This window comes from Ursus maritimus, unplaced genomic scaffold (assembly GCF_017311325.1).
Source record: "Ursus maritimus isolate PB19 unplaced genomic scaffold, ASM1731132v1 scaffold_10, whole genome shotgun sequence".
NCBI classification, from domain to species: domain Eukaryota; kingdom Metazoa; phylum Chordata; class Mammalia; order Carnivora; family Ursidae; genus Ursus; species Ursus maritimus.
In genome coordinates, this window is record NW_024423344.1 from 79,487,514 (window position 1) to 79,504,984 (window position 17,471).

The 17,471-nt window shown below is 49.4% G+C and overlaps 1 protein-coding gene across 5 annotated transcripts in view; it reads right to left on the reverse strand.

Annotated features, from left to right (window-relative positions):
- The window catches only part of RASA3 (RAS p21 protein activator 3), a 107,928-nt gene that overhangs the window by 72,323 nt on the left and 18,134 nt on the right, over positions 1–17,471 (reverse strand). Inside the window, exon 1 of one of the 5 annotated variants that reach the window (XM_040624978.1) lies at positions 16,928–17,266. The exons of the other annotated variants lie outside the window; for them this stretch is intronic. The gene's annotated coding sequence lies outside the window, so the exon portion shown is untranslated. Of the gene's footprint in view, positions 1–16,927; positions 17,267–17,471 lie in introns of those variants that run through there. 5 annotated transcript variants of the gene reach the window in all.

Here is a 17,471-nt window from a genome sequence, read left to right on the forward strand (position 1 = left end):
TTTATTGCAATAGGATCAGCGTATCATAAAATTCACCTATTTAAAGTGTACAATTCAATGTTTTTTAGTACATTCACTAGGTTGTGCAACTATCCCCACAATCAGCGTTAGAACATTTTCATGTCCCTGAAATAAATAAACGTGGACCTATTAACTGTCACATCCCTTCTGCCTCCCCCAGGCCCTGGCAACCACTAACCTACTTTCCATCTCTATAGTTTCGGCTCTTCTGGACATTCATATAAATAGAATCGTATCACATGTGATCTTTTGCGTCTGACTTCTTTCATTCAGCATGGCGTTCAAGGTTCATTCACAGTGCAGACCTGTTCCTTCTCACGGCTGAGTAATACTCCGCTGTATGGGTGTTGCACGATCTGTTCAGCCATTCTTCAGCTGACAGACACTTGGGTTGTTTCCAACTTCGGGCTGCTGTGCTGCTGTGGCTGTTTGAGTACCAGTTTCCGTGCGGACATGAGCACGCCCAGGAGTGGAGGTGCTGGGGGATGTGGTAACTCTGGGTTTAACTGTCTGAGGAGGCTCCAAACCGTTTCCCATGGTGGCTGTGACACTTTACAGTCCCAGCGGCAGTGAATGAGGTTCCACTGACCTACTACTGCCTGTCTTTTCAATTAAACATTCGCTGGGAATCAGAGAAATGCCTGTTCTTTCATTTTTCTGTTTTACGATGGCAAAATGGGAGGGAGGTGATTGTGGCAACAGGTTTTTAAGACAGTAAATATTCCGGGCGTAGATTTCTGCCACTTCCCACACAGCGGCGGGGGTGCACCACTTTGGTTTCCACGTCCCATTTCTGGCCAGGAAAGCGAACTCCCCCAGCCCTTCACCCCAGCATGAGTGATTCTGGGTTTACGCTGTCTGGGTCCGAGCACTGGCTTTGAAGACACCAGAGAGCCAGGTGTGTGACGGCATGGGCGTGTGACGAGCAGGCGTGTGACGGCATGGGCGCTTCTGCGGTCAGCTGGAACCACGCACAAACCAAGTCCATCTGTGTGCTTCCAGCCTGCCGAGCCGGCCCGAGAGAAAAACCAGCTCCTTTCCTGGAGACAGCGTGAGGTTCCAGAGGCTGGTCTACTCCAGCTCACAGCCTCAGTGGCAGTGGAGAGAGGTGGAAACATTCTGTGTGTACAGGTGTCCATTAAAATACTTTGTTTATATATATGCTTTTTTGCTGTTATCGTTCAGAAGTACCTGCAAGGCAGCTGTGGGAATCCAAGATCAAACATGACAGTCTTCGTGCAGCCCCAGGCCCAACCACAGACCCTCTCTCCAGAAACAGTCACATTCACTAATTTCTGTCTCTTAGTTCCCAAGCAAGCATCATCAATTTAAATAAGCGTATCACTGATGTTTCTCTGCTGATCAATTTGAAATCAGCTGTTGATCCCTGTTATGAAGGATGATTTTTTTACAATGTCAAGTATTCAACATTTCACCCTGTTCTGTACCTATAAATATCTTACCTATTGTCTCTATAAGTTGATTCGAAATATGCTAACTCCGCAAGCCGTCATTTACATCACGGTCACGCAGCCACGTGCTGTGACCAGACACTGCGGCCCCCTCCACATCGCCCTTCGCCTGGTCCCTTCCCATTTGACCTGAGCGCCTCCTCCAGGCACTGCTCTGGGCTGCGAGGAGGACACATCTCTGCCTGCCCAAGGGTCCTCATCATTTGACAAAACACAAAAGAAGCATTCAGGTCAGCTTGACCTGTTTAAGGCACTGCTACATTTCTTAGAGCTCTTTAAATACATTAAACAGCCCAAATTTCCATTCCAACCTGCAACCTCTTCCAGGGGCAGCAATGCCTTGATACATAAAATAAGACCCCGACTTGGCCAAAGACGGCCCCTCCCAGCCCGCACTGGAAAGAGAGTCTTCTGCAAGATCTAGGTTTATTTTTCGGAAGCAACCAACATAGGATTTCAGGCTGCTGTTTCTGCTCTGAACACTTTGGTACTATCTATGTTTTTCTTTCTTTTCCCCACTCCATTCTCTGAAAGAGTCCTGGCTTAAGCCTGAGAAAGAAAATTTCTTAGATATTAACAAAAGATTAGAAAAACCATTTTCTTCCTTATAAAATCAGAGCCTGGCATTCATACCTCCAGTGCAAAACACAAAGTTCTGGAAAGACTTTTAAACGAAGGTATTCCTTTGTTCACTTGCATCTGGCCCGAAGGGAAATAGACAGATGGTGGAAATCCCAGGTCCATGGCGAAAGCGAAACTTCATGTTATTCTGGGGTAAAGAGACTCTGAGAGGCCTTTCTGATGAAAGCCTGACCCTTTCCTATGTAACTTACTATCTTTTCGGTTGGTTAAATACACCCCAGGCTGTTTCTCAAGCACTTTGCATTTTGTGGTCTGACGGTCTCCCCAGGAGTGAAGGCAATTATGACAGCTTAGCACGGGGCTGACCTCACACACAGGTAATATCCATGTTAGTGCGTGTAATGTTAACAGTGCTGTATCACGCCTATGAGATGCACGTGTGTGACACATCTGTTTCTGCTCCTTTGTAAGGAAGGCAGCATTACTGAAATGCCAGCAGGGCTAACCTCCATGTGCAGAAGGCAGAGGGGCTGCTCCCCCCAATAAACCCATAAAATCCCTTCCTCTTTCCCTTGCTCAGCTGCCAGAAGCGAGGGCACAGAGAAGACAGATGGTGGCAACAGAAGGCAGCTGATGATAAGATGGGCCAGTCACCAGGACAGTGCCAACACCCCAGGTAGGGGTGAGAGGTGGTGGTGGGGGGGTGCTCTGGGTTGGAAGAACTCCTGAGCAAGGTGCCACGACCACCAGGCTGACTGACCCCTTTCCTCCAGCTGCGACATAAAGAGAAACAGGGAAACAGGTGATGCATCTCAAGGCCTTGAGAGCAAAGATCGGTGGCAATGCAGACTGTGGGAGACGGTTATCAACAGAGCAAGAGAAGATTCCTGCAAGTCACATATCCGATGAGTATTCTGGGATCTAAAATATATAAAGAGCTCCTACAACTTAACAACTAAAGACAAATGACCCCTTTAAAAATGGGCAAAGAACCTGAAAGGCATTTTTCCAAAGATATCCAAACTGTCCACATGGACGTGAGAAGACACTGGACGTCACATGTCATTACGGAAATGCAAGTCAAACCCGTACTTAGATACCACTCTGCCATGAACACAGCCAGAATTGTTTTTAAAAAGGAAATAACAAATGTTGGTGAGGATGTGGAGAAAGTGCAGTACTTGTACGCGGCTGGGGGAGTGCGGAGTGGTGCAGCCACCGTGGAAACAGCTAGGACATGCCCCAGCAACCCCACTGTGGGCCGCACACACACAAGAACTGAACACAGAAACGCACATGTGAATGTCCACGCAGCAAGCAGGTGGAGACAACGCAGTCGTGCACCTACATGTGGGTGGGGCGGGGGCAGCAGGACGCAGTGCCATCGCTGCCCTAGGCGGTTTACCTGAAGATCACGCGGTGTCCCTCCGCGGGATTACGAAGGGTGAAACTAAAGAGAGGTGGTGGTAAATGCCACTGACGTGTACATTTAAAAATGGCTAAGTGGTGAGTTCTGTGTTATGCCCATCTTATCACAATTTTAAAAGGCAAAGTCCAGACGGTTCCCAGTGTTGTGACCAAGGCAGCGGCTGCTCCATGCGACTGTGGTTATCACACAGAGGATACTGTCCACCCGATGTCCTTTCCCAGACGGAGCAAGAAAGGGTATAAATAGAGATGTTCTTGGTGCGGTGTAACACACACTCGGTGAACACAACCCCGCGGACTCCACGTATGTGCACAGCGCGGAATCAGACCAACACGTGGAACGGTCCCAGCACTCCAGAATGTTCTTCCAGTCGTCCCAGCTCAATGACCCCTCCACCAGGGCTCAGCGTTCTTCCAAATTTTATCCTGTCGCTCAGTCCTGCCTCTTCTGTAGCTCATAAAAATGGAGCCAGATCCCTTAACCCATGAGAGGTTGCAAAATGGATCCTAATTTTACCTTTCATTTTAATTTATAAACTGAAGTGATTTTATAAAGAGAAGTTTGCCCTTTGTCTACCATTTGGTGACCTGTTAGTAAAGTTCACACAGAAAGTTAGGGTAAATGCTTGATGATTCCGCTTATTTACCAGATTTTCAAATACCGAGTTAGTGCCCAGTCATCCGGAGACCCACACGCACACACCCGTCTGCTCCCGCACCGCAGAGAATCAGGAGAAGCAGCACGGACAGCACTGCCCCCCTCTTCGGGCCTCAGTCCCCCCTCTGTGAACAGGGTGGCCAGTCACCAGGACCGGCAGCTCCGTGCCCATCTCACCAGTGGTTCTCAGACGTGCTCCCCACACCAGCAGCAGTGTCAGAATGGCAGACCCCCGGGCCGCCCCTGCCGGCGCCTGAACACAGAACCCGGGTTCTAACCAGCCCTGGGGCAACTCCGGGCTTTCACTCACTGTCCGAAGCCCGCCTGGCTGCACGGGATGACAGCCCGCCATCGACACTCTGGCTCTGGACTGCCTACGGCAGGGGTGCCTCCCCGTGGCCTCAGGAGACCCTCTGCGAACGGACGCGGCACCAGCGACCTACACACGGGCCCCTCCAGGCACAGCCACCCCTGCCGTGGCGGGGTGGCCTGACCCAGAAGCCTCAGCACGCTCTCCAGAAGGAACTACCCTTTCCGAAACTTTCCACGCACTTTCATCCTCTACAGCTAGCGTGTGGCTGACGACCACGATTGTCTCTCCCTCCTCGCCCCTCAGAAGCACCCCATTACCCACCCAAAAGAGAACTCCTGCTCAGCCGGGCATTCAGGGATCCCCACAAGCCGATGCCGATTTGCATGTGCAGGATGACCTTCAACGATGCACTTGGCCGAGCCGAAGCTGGCGCTGGCCAGTGCCCATGTCTCCTCACGTGCGGGCCGTGCGGACCCTCCGCACCGGTGCATCCACATCCTGTCCACCCCTCAGAGCCGGACAGCATGGCTGCACTCCTCCACCGCCCGGTCGGGGCTGGCGCTCCCTTTCCTACCCTACGCGCATGCTGTGCTTTCGTGCACAGGTCCTCTCCTTGCTGCAAGCAAAGCCTAGGCTGCCTCACGGGCGCTGTCACTCACTCCCTGTTAGCTTCACAAAGCCATTCCCGTGCTGAACAAAAGAACATCCTCGCGGCTAACTGGGAACCACCCAGAGGTCAAAAGTCCTGGGCCCGCCAAGATGACCTCAGACGTGTCACCCGTGGAATTTCCGGAAGACAGACTTCTTCATGACAGGCCGGCAAGGAGAGAGGCAGCTAGAAGGTGCACGGGATGGGGAAGCAGGACCTATGCAGGGATTTAAAGAATGACGTAATAAAGGCTTTAAAATTATTTCTAAAGGGCCATGGGCTGTTCTGTTTGCTGATTCGTGCACAGGAGAGGGGAAAAGCTCTGCCATGTCTCCAGCTGCAAGAAAACAGAAACGCCCACTGGATCCCAGACCCACCCAGCACATTTGGACTGCTGTCCCCGCCTGAGTCACTCCCTAGACACATCCCAGGCTGTGGTGCCCCCTCCCTGGGGCCTGAGCAAGGCTGTTTCAAACCCAGCGGGCTGCAGCACCTCACAGAGAAGCCACAGATCTCTACTGAGCTCGACGTGTTCAAAACTCCCAAGTTATTTTTAATATTGCTATTGGTCTAATTAGGCAGGAAACACTGCCCAGTTTACAAGCCGGCTGCCCTGGACGAGCCACGGGCCATGAGGAATGAGACCATATTGACACACACAGGATGTTTTTTAAACTTTGCTGAAATAGTGAATAAATGAACTTGTAGGAGACTCAACTCTGACTTTATCTCCCCGTTCAGATCAGCCAACCCCCTCCCTGGTGTGGGACTTCCATGCAGCCCGGCCACCTCACCCTCAAACTCCAAGGGCTGTGTTCAGGAGTGAGGGGGGGACCGCATGGGTCACAACGCCCCCCACAGACCTCAGCAGCCGCGGGCACCACTTTCGGTGCACGACTGCGTCTCCAAGTGGAACGGGGGCCCAGAGTCACGGGGTGTGAGAGGCAGAAGCAGGAGTCGAACCGCTCCTCACCACGCTGTGGCGGCATCTTAGCCAGCCGTGTGTGTTCCTGACACACAGACCCACTCTGACACGGCCTGTGGGCACACGGGCAGAGATTCTGTTCCGGGGGCTTCGCCTGAAAAGGTCCGTTGTCCCACAAGTTCTGCTCCCTCAAGGCAGAGCCCCAGGGCCCCGGGCGCGAATCCCCGCCAGTCACACGGGGTAGGGTCTTACTGCAGGGTTTTCTCAACAGTGGTCTGCACTGGGCTCACCCCACCACCCTGACTGGGCAGACATGGGGGGACCTTCACACCTGGGTGTGGGTCTCCCAGAGTCGGGCTCTTACCTAAACCATTCTTGGGGCAGAGCCTTACTGGGACCAGGGCTCACTTGGTCTGGGAGGTGACTGAGCCCACACGTAGCAACCACGATGAGCTGGCAGGTCAGTGGCCCTCACACCTGCTGCCCTCGGAGCACCGAGCAGTTCACTGACTTCTGTCCGTTCTGAGCTTGAAACTCAGACCCTCTCCCCTTTCAGGGTCTGGGAAGGGTGGAGGAAGCGAACAGCAAAAGCGCAGTCTGTGGACCGGCTTCACATGGAAGGTTTGTGTTGCTCTGGGTCCTCAAGAAGTCACCAGTCCAGCCCAGAGCAGAAGACCAGAGTCAGAGCCCACCCTGCAGCTCCTCAGCTCCTCAGTGTCCTCATCACCAGAGCAAGGGCAAGGCCTGTCCTCCTTAGACTAGCACACCTGGCACAGGGAGCGATCAGTGAGTCCGCTTGCCGCCAACATCACGGGGGCATCTGGCAAAATGAGAGGCAGTCCACCAGCTTAAGACTTCAGGGTTCCTTGGGATTCTTCGCGGGACATGTGCCATATGCACCGGGAACCCCAGAAGCACGTTATATCTATTCCAGAGATGCCCGTCCGCCAAAGGGAGCTGCAGGGCCCCAGGGCCCACCACCAGTCACCCACCACACGCGGACAGAGCCGCTGCCAGCATCAAAGTGCAGCACCGCTGGGCTGTCATCACCTGAACCTCCAACTAGCGGAAACGGGCTCTGTGCCTGAGCCTGGTCCCTGGGGTCTCAGCCAATGGCCCTGCCCCCAGCGCCACCAGTGCGAGCGTCTGCCTTGGTCAGTCACCAGCCACAAAGACAGCTCTACTCCGCTGCCCGCCATGGAGAACCACAAAACAAACGTGTGCGCTGGCCACTGGACTTGAGTCCTAATGGCCATTCTAGAAGAGGAAGAAACTTGAACTTAAGACTTTGGTTTTCCCTTCCTCATTTATCACTGTGGCAGACTGCCCAGGAGAGATGACGTACCTTCCTCTTCAGGCCTAACACCACCAAACATCAGCAAACCGGGAGCTCACAGAGAAACACATCCTGGTCACTGGTAGCGTCTCCCACTCAGAGCCACTGCACGGGCAAGCTCTGGTCCTTCCCTGCTGCCCAAAGCCAAGGACCCCATGCAGAGAACTTTCCGGCCCCCCAACAGCAGGTGGCCCCCCTGCAGGCCTTCCCAGCCCACAGATGAACAAGAGGCCCTAATTTTCGGAAGGGAAAGATGACCAGCCTCGCCTGGGTGGGGAGGGGGAGTACAAGAACAGCCACCACTCAAGGTCCTGAGCCCCTGTCCCCAGGGGTTCCTGGCCGTGTCCCCAGCGGGCCACCAACCATCTGACGCACCTGTGCCTCCTGCCCGAGTCCCGACACCCCGGGCAGTGAGGCTGCACAGCAAGCGAGTGACAGGTTTATTTACAACAGCAGCTGAGGGCGCCTGGGACCTCCGTCGACGAAGCATCAGACTCATGACTTCAGCTCAGGTCATGATCTCAGGGACGTGAGATCGAGCCCCGTGTTGGGCTCTGCACTAGGTGCGGTGCCTGTTTAAGATTCTCTCTCTCCCTCTCCCTCTGCTCCCCACCCCCCACATGCACACAATTTCTCTCTAAAAAAAAAATTTTTTTTTGAAAAACCATGAATAAATCAATATCTAGGTCTCCTAAGAAAAATACACTTGACCCTTCAACAACACAGTGGTTACAGTGAGAACACCCTGCACAGTCAAAAAAATCCACGTATTATTTTTGATTCCCCCAAAACTTAACTACTTTTCTCAAACTATTCCAAAACATAGGAAAACTTCCAAACTCATTCTATAAAGCCAGCATTACCCTGATACCAAAACCAGATAAAGACTCCACCAAAAAAGGAAACTACAGGCCAATATCCTTCATGAAGATAGATGCAAAATCCTCTACAAAATACCAGCAAACTGAATCCAACAGTACATTAAAAGAATCATTCACCGCGATTAAGTGGGATCTATCCCAGGAATGCAAGGGTGGTTCCCCATTTGCAGATCAATCAACGAGATACATCACATCAATAAGAGAAAGGATAGGGGCACCTGGGTGGCTCAGTTCGTGAAGCCTCTGCCTTCCGCTCAGGTCATGATCTCAGGGTCCTGGGATTGAGCCCCACCTCAGGCTCCCTGCTAAGTGGGGAGTGTGCTTCTCCCTCTCCTCCCTTCTTATACTCTCTCTTGCTATCTCTGTCTCTCTCTCAAATAAAGAAATAATCTTTAAAAAAAAAATAAGAGAAAGGATAAAAACCATCTGATCACCTCAACAGATACAGAAAAAGCATCTGACAAAATACAACATCCATTCATGGAAGAAAAAAAAAAACCCTCAACAAAGTAGGTTTTGAGGGAACATACCTCAGCATAATGAAGGCCATACACGACAAACTCACTGCTAACATTATCCTCAATGGGTAAAAACTGACAGCTTTTCTCCTAAGGTCAGAAACAAGACAGGGATATCCACTCTCACCATGTTTATTCATCACAGTACTGGAAGTCCCAGCCTCAGCAATCAGACAAGAAAAAGAAATAAAAGGCATCCAAATTGGTAAGAAAAAAGTAAAACTTTCAGTATTTGCAGATTCTATATGATACTATATATAGAAAACCCCAGAGACTCCACCAAAAATCTATTAGAACTAATAAATGATAATGAACATAATAAAAAAAGAATTAATAAATGAATTCAGTAAAGTTGCAAGATACAAAATTAATATGCAGAAATCTGCTGCATTATTTTCCAGTAATAACGGAGCAGCAGCAAGAGAGATGAAGACAACAATCCCATTTCCAACTGCACCAAAAATAATAAAATGCCTATAAATAAATTTAATCAAGGAGGTGAAAGACCTGTACTTCAAAACTATGAAACATTCGTGAGAGAAATTGCAGATGACACAAACAAACGGGAAGACATCTCATGCTCATGGATTGGAAGAACCAATACTGTTAAAAATGTCCACAGTACCAAAAGCAATCTACAGCTTTAATGCAATCACTATCAAAATACCAACAGCATTTTTCAAGAACTAGAAGAAATAATCCTAAAATTTGTATTCACAAAAGACCCCAAATAGCCAAAGCAATCTTGAAAAAGAAGAACAAAGCCAGAGGTATCACAATCCCAGATTTCAAGATCTACGATAAAGCTATAGTAAAACAGTACAGGGCTAGCACAAAAACAGACACACAGACTAACACAACAGAACACAGCAGTACACCCACACTTATATTTTCAATTAATCTAGAACAAAGGAGGCAAGAATATGCCACGGGAAAAGACAGTCACCTCAGTTAATGGTGTTGAGAAAACTGGACAGCACCATGCAGAAGAATGAAACTAAACCACTTTCTTACATCATACACAAAAATAAACTCAAAATGGATTAAGGACCTAAATGTGAGACCTGAAACCATAAAATTCCTAAAAGAAAACATAGGCAGTAATATCATGGACCTCAGCCTTAGCCACATTATTTATGGATATGCCTCCTCGGGCAAGAGAAACAAAAACAAAAATAAACGACTGGCACTGTACCAAAATAAAAATCTTCTGCACAGCAAAGGAAAATCTCCAACAAAATCAGAAGGCAACCTACTAAATGGGAGAAGATATTTGCAAAGGACATAACTGATGAAGGATTACTATCCAAAATATATTTTAAAAACTTGTATAACTCAACACCAAAAAAACCCAAATAATCCAATTAAATAATGGGCAGAGGGCCTGAACAGACATTTCTCCAAAGAAGACATCCAGATGGCCAACAGACACAGGAAAAGAGGCTCAACATTCCTCATCATCGGGGAAATGCAAATCAAAACCACAATGAGATACCTATCACCTCACACCTGTCAGAATGGCTAGAATCAGAACCAGGAGAAACAACAGGTGTTAGAGAGCGTGTAGAAAAAGGGGAGCCTTCATGCACTGTTGGTGGGAATGCAAGCTGCTGCAGCCACTGTGGAAAACAGTACGGAGGGTCCTCAGAAAGTCAAATATAGAACTACCGTAAGATCCAATAATGCCACTACTGGGTATTTATCCAAAGAAAATGAAAACACTAACTTGAAAAGATACATGCACCCCTATGTTTATTATGACATTATATTACTTTCATCATTTTTACATTATAATTACATATTATAATGTTTATATTATATAATTATATCACATTATTTATATTATTATCATATATATTACTCAGCCACAAAAAAAGAAAGAGATCTTGCCATTTGCGACAACATGGATGGACCCAGAGGGTACCAGTACCGGGCTAAGTGAAACACATCAGAGAAAGATAAATAGCATACAATTTCACTTATATGTGGGATCTGAAAAGCAAAACGAACAAACAAAAAACAGACTCGTCAATGCAGAGAACAGACTGGTGGTTGCCAGAGGGGAGAGGGGTGGGGGATGGGTGAAACAGGTGACGGGCATTAAGGGGTACAAACTTCCAAGTATAAAATAAATAAGTCAAGGGGACGAAAACAACAGCATAGGGAATGCAGTCGATAATACTGAAGTCACCTTGTACACTGACAGATGGTGACTACACTTAGGGTACTGAGCACTGAGGGATGTACAGAATTACCGAATCACTGTGCTGCACACCTGAAACCAAGACGGCATTATATGTTAGTTATACTTCAACTTAAAAAAAAAAACAAACGACTAATAGTCTACTGTTGACCAGCCTTACCAATAACCCAGACAGTTGATTAATACATATTGTGTACATATTTATATTATAAACTGTGTTCTTATAGTAAAGTAAGCTGGAGAAAAGAAAATGTTATTAAAAGAGTCATAAGGGAAGAGAAAAAAAGAATCCTAAGGGAGAGAAAATACATCTACAGTATACGCTATATTTATTGAAAAAAATCCACACGTAAGCGGACCCATGCAGTTCAAACCTATGTTGTTTAAGGGTCAACTATAATCCATAAAACAAAGATTTATAAATGATCAGTGTTTATTATAACAATATTTATGTTGGCAAGAAAACAAGGAAACACTTAACATTCAACCACGGGAGACGCCAACAGATAAAGTGCCTTCGACCTCATTGGGCCAGGGCACAAGGCTGCAGAGGGCAGGTCAGATCACCGCCCCCAGAACCGCCTGTGCATGGGGGAGGCAGGCAGGAAGCCACACGTGTCCTGAGCAGCGCAGAGGGCCGGGGGGAGGAGTGGGTAAGGCTGAGCAGAAGGCCGCGCAGCAACCAGTGATTTTTATGAAGAACTTCCAGAAACACATAGAAATATTTGGAGTGAAATTTTTAAAGGATATGTGGAATATGTACGTGTACAGATATGTATTTAAATATGTGCACACGCGACATCTCCATATGGAAAATAAAACCGGAGAAGAAACGGCTGAACACAAGAACCGGAATGTTACCCAAATGTTGACTGTGCCAAGCCTCTCACTGGGGGAATGAGTCACTTTTTTCTTATTCTTGAAAATTCAGAACTAGGTTTTTCAAAATTTCTATAGAGCATGTTTATAGTTAAATAGAAATGCTTATAAATTTAATAGCCAATAATTCCTTCAATTTATATTAAACAGTAACCAAGTCAATTTATTATGTGTAATAACAAAGGCAATTTCTGATAAAGTTTAAATGTAAAATGAAACATAATTCGGAGCTTTGTGATTAAATGCCCACTCTATTCACCTTACGTTAGAAACTCATTCACAAACCGCATGTAGGCTGCTGCTTCCCACTGCCCAGTCTGAGTCCCTGGGGACTGGCGGATTTGCCGTAGGCATCTGCTGGATTAATCACTTTAATTATTCTGTTAGTTATTTTCTGTTTAACTTCTGAACCAGCTGGGTCCAAATGGTCACACATGCTACAAAATCATCTATCCCATTTCTGGGTATACAGCAGGCACCTAATTCATAATAACTGAATAATATGCAGAATTCCTTTTAGTAAAGCTCTAGGCTTAAAGTTAAGAGTTTTAAAAGGAAACTGTATTCTTTATCTATCTTTAAACATTTCTACTTACAAAGGAAACGCAGGTCCATTGTAACCGTGCTACGAAAGCATACACAGAAACGGTAAATCATCTTTCCTTCCCTTCACACGCTGACCATTTGGTTCAAAGGCTTCCAGAGCTTTCTCTGAGATCTCACAACTGTATAAGGGGTATACGCACGGGAGGGGGTAGTTCTGAACTGTTCACGAAAGCAACCAGCTTTTTCTCTTCGCCATATGATAAATTTGATACTACCTGTGGGTTTATCTCCTTCCTTTTCGGGAATGGCATAGCGTCCACAGGAGGCACCAAGAGGGACGGGTCCCCCCAGCTGCTGTCTGAAAACAACTCGCTTCCGCGGGGTGGCCCCGTGTGCCCAACCGTCCCACACTATGGCCTCTGCCTCTCCGGTGGGGATGAGAGCAGGGCTGCCCACAGGGGTGAAGGTGCACACCAAGCACCGCTAGCACGCGACACGCAGCTGTGCACGTGGGGTTTCCAGGGACAGGTCCCACCGCTCTGGCAGCTGGCTTGTCCCGTGGGAGCACACGGGGCGGGCTGCGAGCAGGTAGGTCATGAGTGTGAGCCCAGTGTGCTGTGACCTGGTGTCTCCTGCCACACTCAAACCGTGCTCTCTTAAATAACCAAATCGCCGTCTTTTCCTCTTCAGCCTTTAGTTTACTGATCACTCAGGAACATTCCAGAGGTTATGCACAACAGTCTGCAGACCGTCCCTGATATTTCTGTTCTATTTTCACACGTTGTCACCATCAATCCATTCGGAATCTATTTTGTACGGCGGGAGTTAGGGCATCACTTTTTTCAAGACAGCCGATTAAGCCAACTCCACTTACTGAACATGCCACCTTTCCTCGGGGAACGAAAATGCCGTCACTGTCATCAGTTAGGCCCCTAGACATGTTCTGATCTCCTTCTGTGACCTCTGTGATACTTTCTATTAGAAACCTAAGAATATCCTGCCTCACATTTTAAAAAGTCAGCTATACAAACGAAGATGACACACATGCAGTAAACACCTTAGTTACCAACCCTAGCACTTTTGCTAGTCTCCACGTTGTTCTTTTAAAGAGTTCATATATATATATATATATATATACACATACACACACATTTTTTTTTGAGAGAGAGAGAGAGGGAGACAGAGGGGTGGAGGGAGAGAATCTCCAGCAGACTCCCTGCTGAGCACGGAGCCTGACGCGGGACTCGATCTCACCACCCTGAGATCATGACCTGAGCCACAACCAAGAGGCAGACTCGAACGCCTGAGCCACCCTGGTGCCCCAATCTCCAAGTTATACTCAGGTTTCCCCATGCTGACTTGTATACAAAGCAGGCATCTTGCCCTCTGACTTGAATGATTTTTTCTGGTTTGAAGTCTGGCTTCAGCTAATAAACCAATACTGAAATGTCCACATTTAGTCCTTAATTTATTATAATTTAAACTCCAACCATCCCTCTTACCACATGTGGTTGCTTGATTAAAACGTGAAACTGTACAGAAAGCTCTCTAGCGGGGCGCCTGGGTGGCACAGCGGTTAAGCGTCTGCCTTTGGCTCAGGGCGTGATCCCCTTGATCTGGGATTGAGCCCCACATCAGGCTCCTCCACTATGAGCCTGCTGCTTCCTCTTCCACTCCCCCTGCTTGTTTCCCTCTCTCACTGGCTGTCTCTATCTCTGTCGAATAAATAAAATCAAATCTTTAAAAAAAAAAAAGAAAAAAAAAGAAAGCTCTCTAGCCAAACCCGGGCTGGCCCCACTTCCTCTGCCAGCTGCCTGCAGCGCAGGGCTCCGCGGTCACCGTGAGCGCCAGCTCGCCAGTCCCATCTTGAGCCTCTACTCTCTGCCAGCCGGCCCTTTACCCACCACTCCTATTTTTAGCTCCTAGAATCCGAGGCTTTGGCTGGCCTAGGCAGTCTGCCTATTATTCAACGAAGGGCCAATTCACAATTTCCCATGAATCAAATAAGTTTAATTCCTAGAAAACCCCCCCAATCTTAATATCTCCCATTATGTCTAAGAAATGAAAAGTACTTTGAGCCACCAAGACCTTCTGAAGGCCTGACCCTACCAGAACACTGAGGAAGGAGGCAGACCCCAGGGCCCAGGGTCGGGGAGACTTGGCGGGGTGGTGGGGAGGAGAGCAAAGAGGGAACAGGACAAAGGCCATGAGGTCAGAAGGCAGAAAGCCCAGTCAGGGCAGGTGGAGGCACAAGGGGCAGAGAGCGGCCTGAATTAGAAACAGAGCAGGCCACAGGCTGTGTGTTAAAATAGTAAACTGACTGCCCGGAACATCTAATCACAGGGAAAGGAGGAAGTGTCCCACACAAGCCTGGGCCCTGTGTGCTTTCCGTCTTTCTCACGCTGGCGGTCACAGATGTGACATCTTGTGTTCTGCCTTTTGGTGCTGTAATTCCATGGGTTTCACTCTCTACCCTCATCAACTGCTCTAGGAATGGCTGCGTCTCATATTCTGGCCAAGTGTACAAGTCTCCCCGCGGGGCCGGGGCCTGGCCACCCCTGACCTGGACATCTACTGTGGCCGGGCAGGCGGCCCGGAGCCTCTCCAGGAGGTTCCTGTGGCAGCAACTGCCCCTTGGGGACTCCACTCCCATGACAGTACGTCCTGCCCCCCCCCCATCCCAACCCACCCGAGAAGCTCCAAGCCGCCCGGATGAGAGGAGAGCAGGGCCCTGCAGGGGATCGTGAACCTCAGTGCCTCCAGAGGGTCTCACGCTACCAGTGCTCTTCCCAGAATAGAGCTGAGCGGGTACAGTGATGGCCCCGTGCCCAGCCAAACCACCTCCCCTGCGCTGTCACCCCAGACTGGACACGAGCCTCTTGCTAAGCCTCAATTTCCCCATCAACAACAGGGGGATAACCGTGCCTGAGCATGCCTAGCATGGTTCCTGGCGTGCCCACAGACTATGCGCCCCTGCTGACCACGCTGAAGCTTTCACTCCTGCTCACTGCCAGCACAGAGTTTCAGCAGTTAACATGGGACCAGGGACCGGTCACTGTCCCCCCGGTGGAGCCTTCTTGCTGCTACAGCACAGGAGCGAGAGGGACCGGTCATAGGAGCCCCTGAGACGCTGGTCTGTCGGGACGTCACTGCACTCTGGGGGCTGCAATCCACAGAGGGGTGTCAGTTCCCCAACCACAACAACAGCCACTGCTCTTGACCTTTATTACCATCCCCGAGTGTCCCCACAGTAAGTCATGGTCTTTCCCTGACAATCTGGTTCCACGAAATCACTGCAGTGAATACAGTTTATCACAGAGCGGTACCACGGAATCATGGAATCAGCAGCAGCCAGGGACTTAGAGTGAACCCCCCATTCCCAGCAGAAGTGAGGACGGGAGGTCGCCGGGCTGCGAAGGGCGCGCGGCGGCACGAAGACGGGAGAGCAGCGCGGGAGTCAGATGCCGTGTCCACCTCAATCCGCTTACAACTTTCAACGCGATCAAAACGCAAGTTTCCCAAGGGAAACTTCTGAGAACCATCGATTCCTCAGGTCAGACAAGAGGCAGCACAGAGCCAGGCTGACAAACGGGTTCTCAGAGCGTCATCTCAGTCACGGGACGCTAGGCTGGCTCCACGTCAAGCCAAACCTCGGGCGCCATGCTGTCATCTTGAGAAAGGCGTTATGTAAACAGCAGGTGCTCTAAGGCACTGAGCACCTTTTTCTTCCCTTACTTCATGCCCCCAGCTCGATCCCAGTGCTCCCCTTGGTTCCTCCCCATCCACACCAGAACCGCACCCAAGCACCAGGAGCCCGTTCACAGCCTCCTCTTGCCTCCTGCATGGGAACTCATGTTCACATAATCCCAAACCAACGACAGCCCAAGACGACAATGATAAAACCAACCGACATTTCCGTCAACCTTCTCCCAAGACACAAAACTAGGAAACGTCAAAGCTAACACTGAACCCGGGACATCTGACTTCAACTTGTCCTCGTAACGCTGCACCAAGGTCTTGTACACCTACCTGGGAAACTAAAGCCAGGCCCTCAAGTCTGTGAACACAGTGGACCATCTCTTTCTAGCTTCTACAGCAGAGACGGCGGTGGGCCCCACGCACCTGCTGTAGGCTACATGGGATATCGGCACCGGGACCACCCAGGCAGTACCCATAAACATACCTGTGTCTTAGCCACTCACGCACAATAGTGACAGTCCAGTCTCGCCCCCAGAATGGAAGTGTCTGGGGTGTTATCCATAAAAAGGCACCTGACGTAGAATTACAAGTTTTCATGTCCTAACTTTGCTTTTCTATATCCCCCAAATTTTCTCCAGTGAAAATGTTTACTTTTGTAAACACATACATGGCATCCAAAAGACAGAAGCACACAGCTGCTGGAAACCCTAGGAGACCAGAGACCCTGGGAGCAGAAACGGCAGACACGAAAGGGGGGCACTCTCCTCTGGTGTCGGGTACCACAGTACGTCCTGCACATCTGAGTTAGAGTCCTCACCAGGAGCCGGCGTGCCAGACAGCGAGGGTGGCAGTATCAGCCCGCATTCAGAACAGCCGGTGACACACCACGGGCCACGGAGCCCAGGCCTCTGAGGGAGCCTGAAGAGAGCCTCACGGCACAGGGACACTCCTCCGAAAACGGACAAGCTGAACCCTGGTTCATGCTTACGTGGGGACAGTGAATCACCCTAAAAGCCTGATTGGCCAGTGGGACTGACCCTGGATGCACACTGCGCCAACGCGTCCACCGTGAGGCCCTGGCAAAGATGCCGAGCGGGCACCATCACCGCTCAGGGCTGCCACGGGGAAAAAAGAAAACAGCGGTGCAGATCGGCAAACTGTTGATGCCACGAGTGAGCCGGTGACTTCGGGACGGAAGCATCACGTCCCGCCCCCGCACAAAAGCCCGCCTCTCAACAACTCCCATGGAGAGGCTCGGTATTTTCGACGACATTCGTGACAAGCTTTCTTTCCAAAATAGCCTCTAACCACACAAGCTGTTCAAAAAAACCTCAATATAATAGCAGAGTGTGTAAAACCTC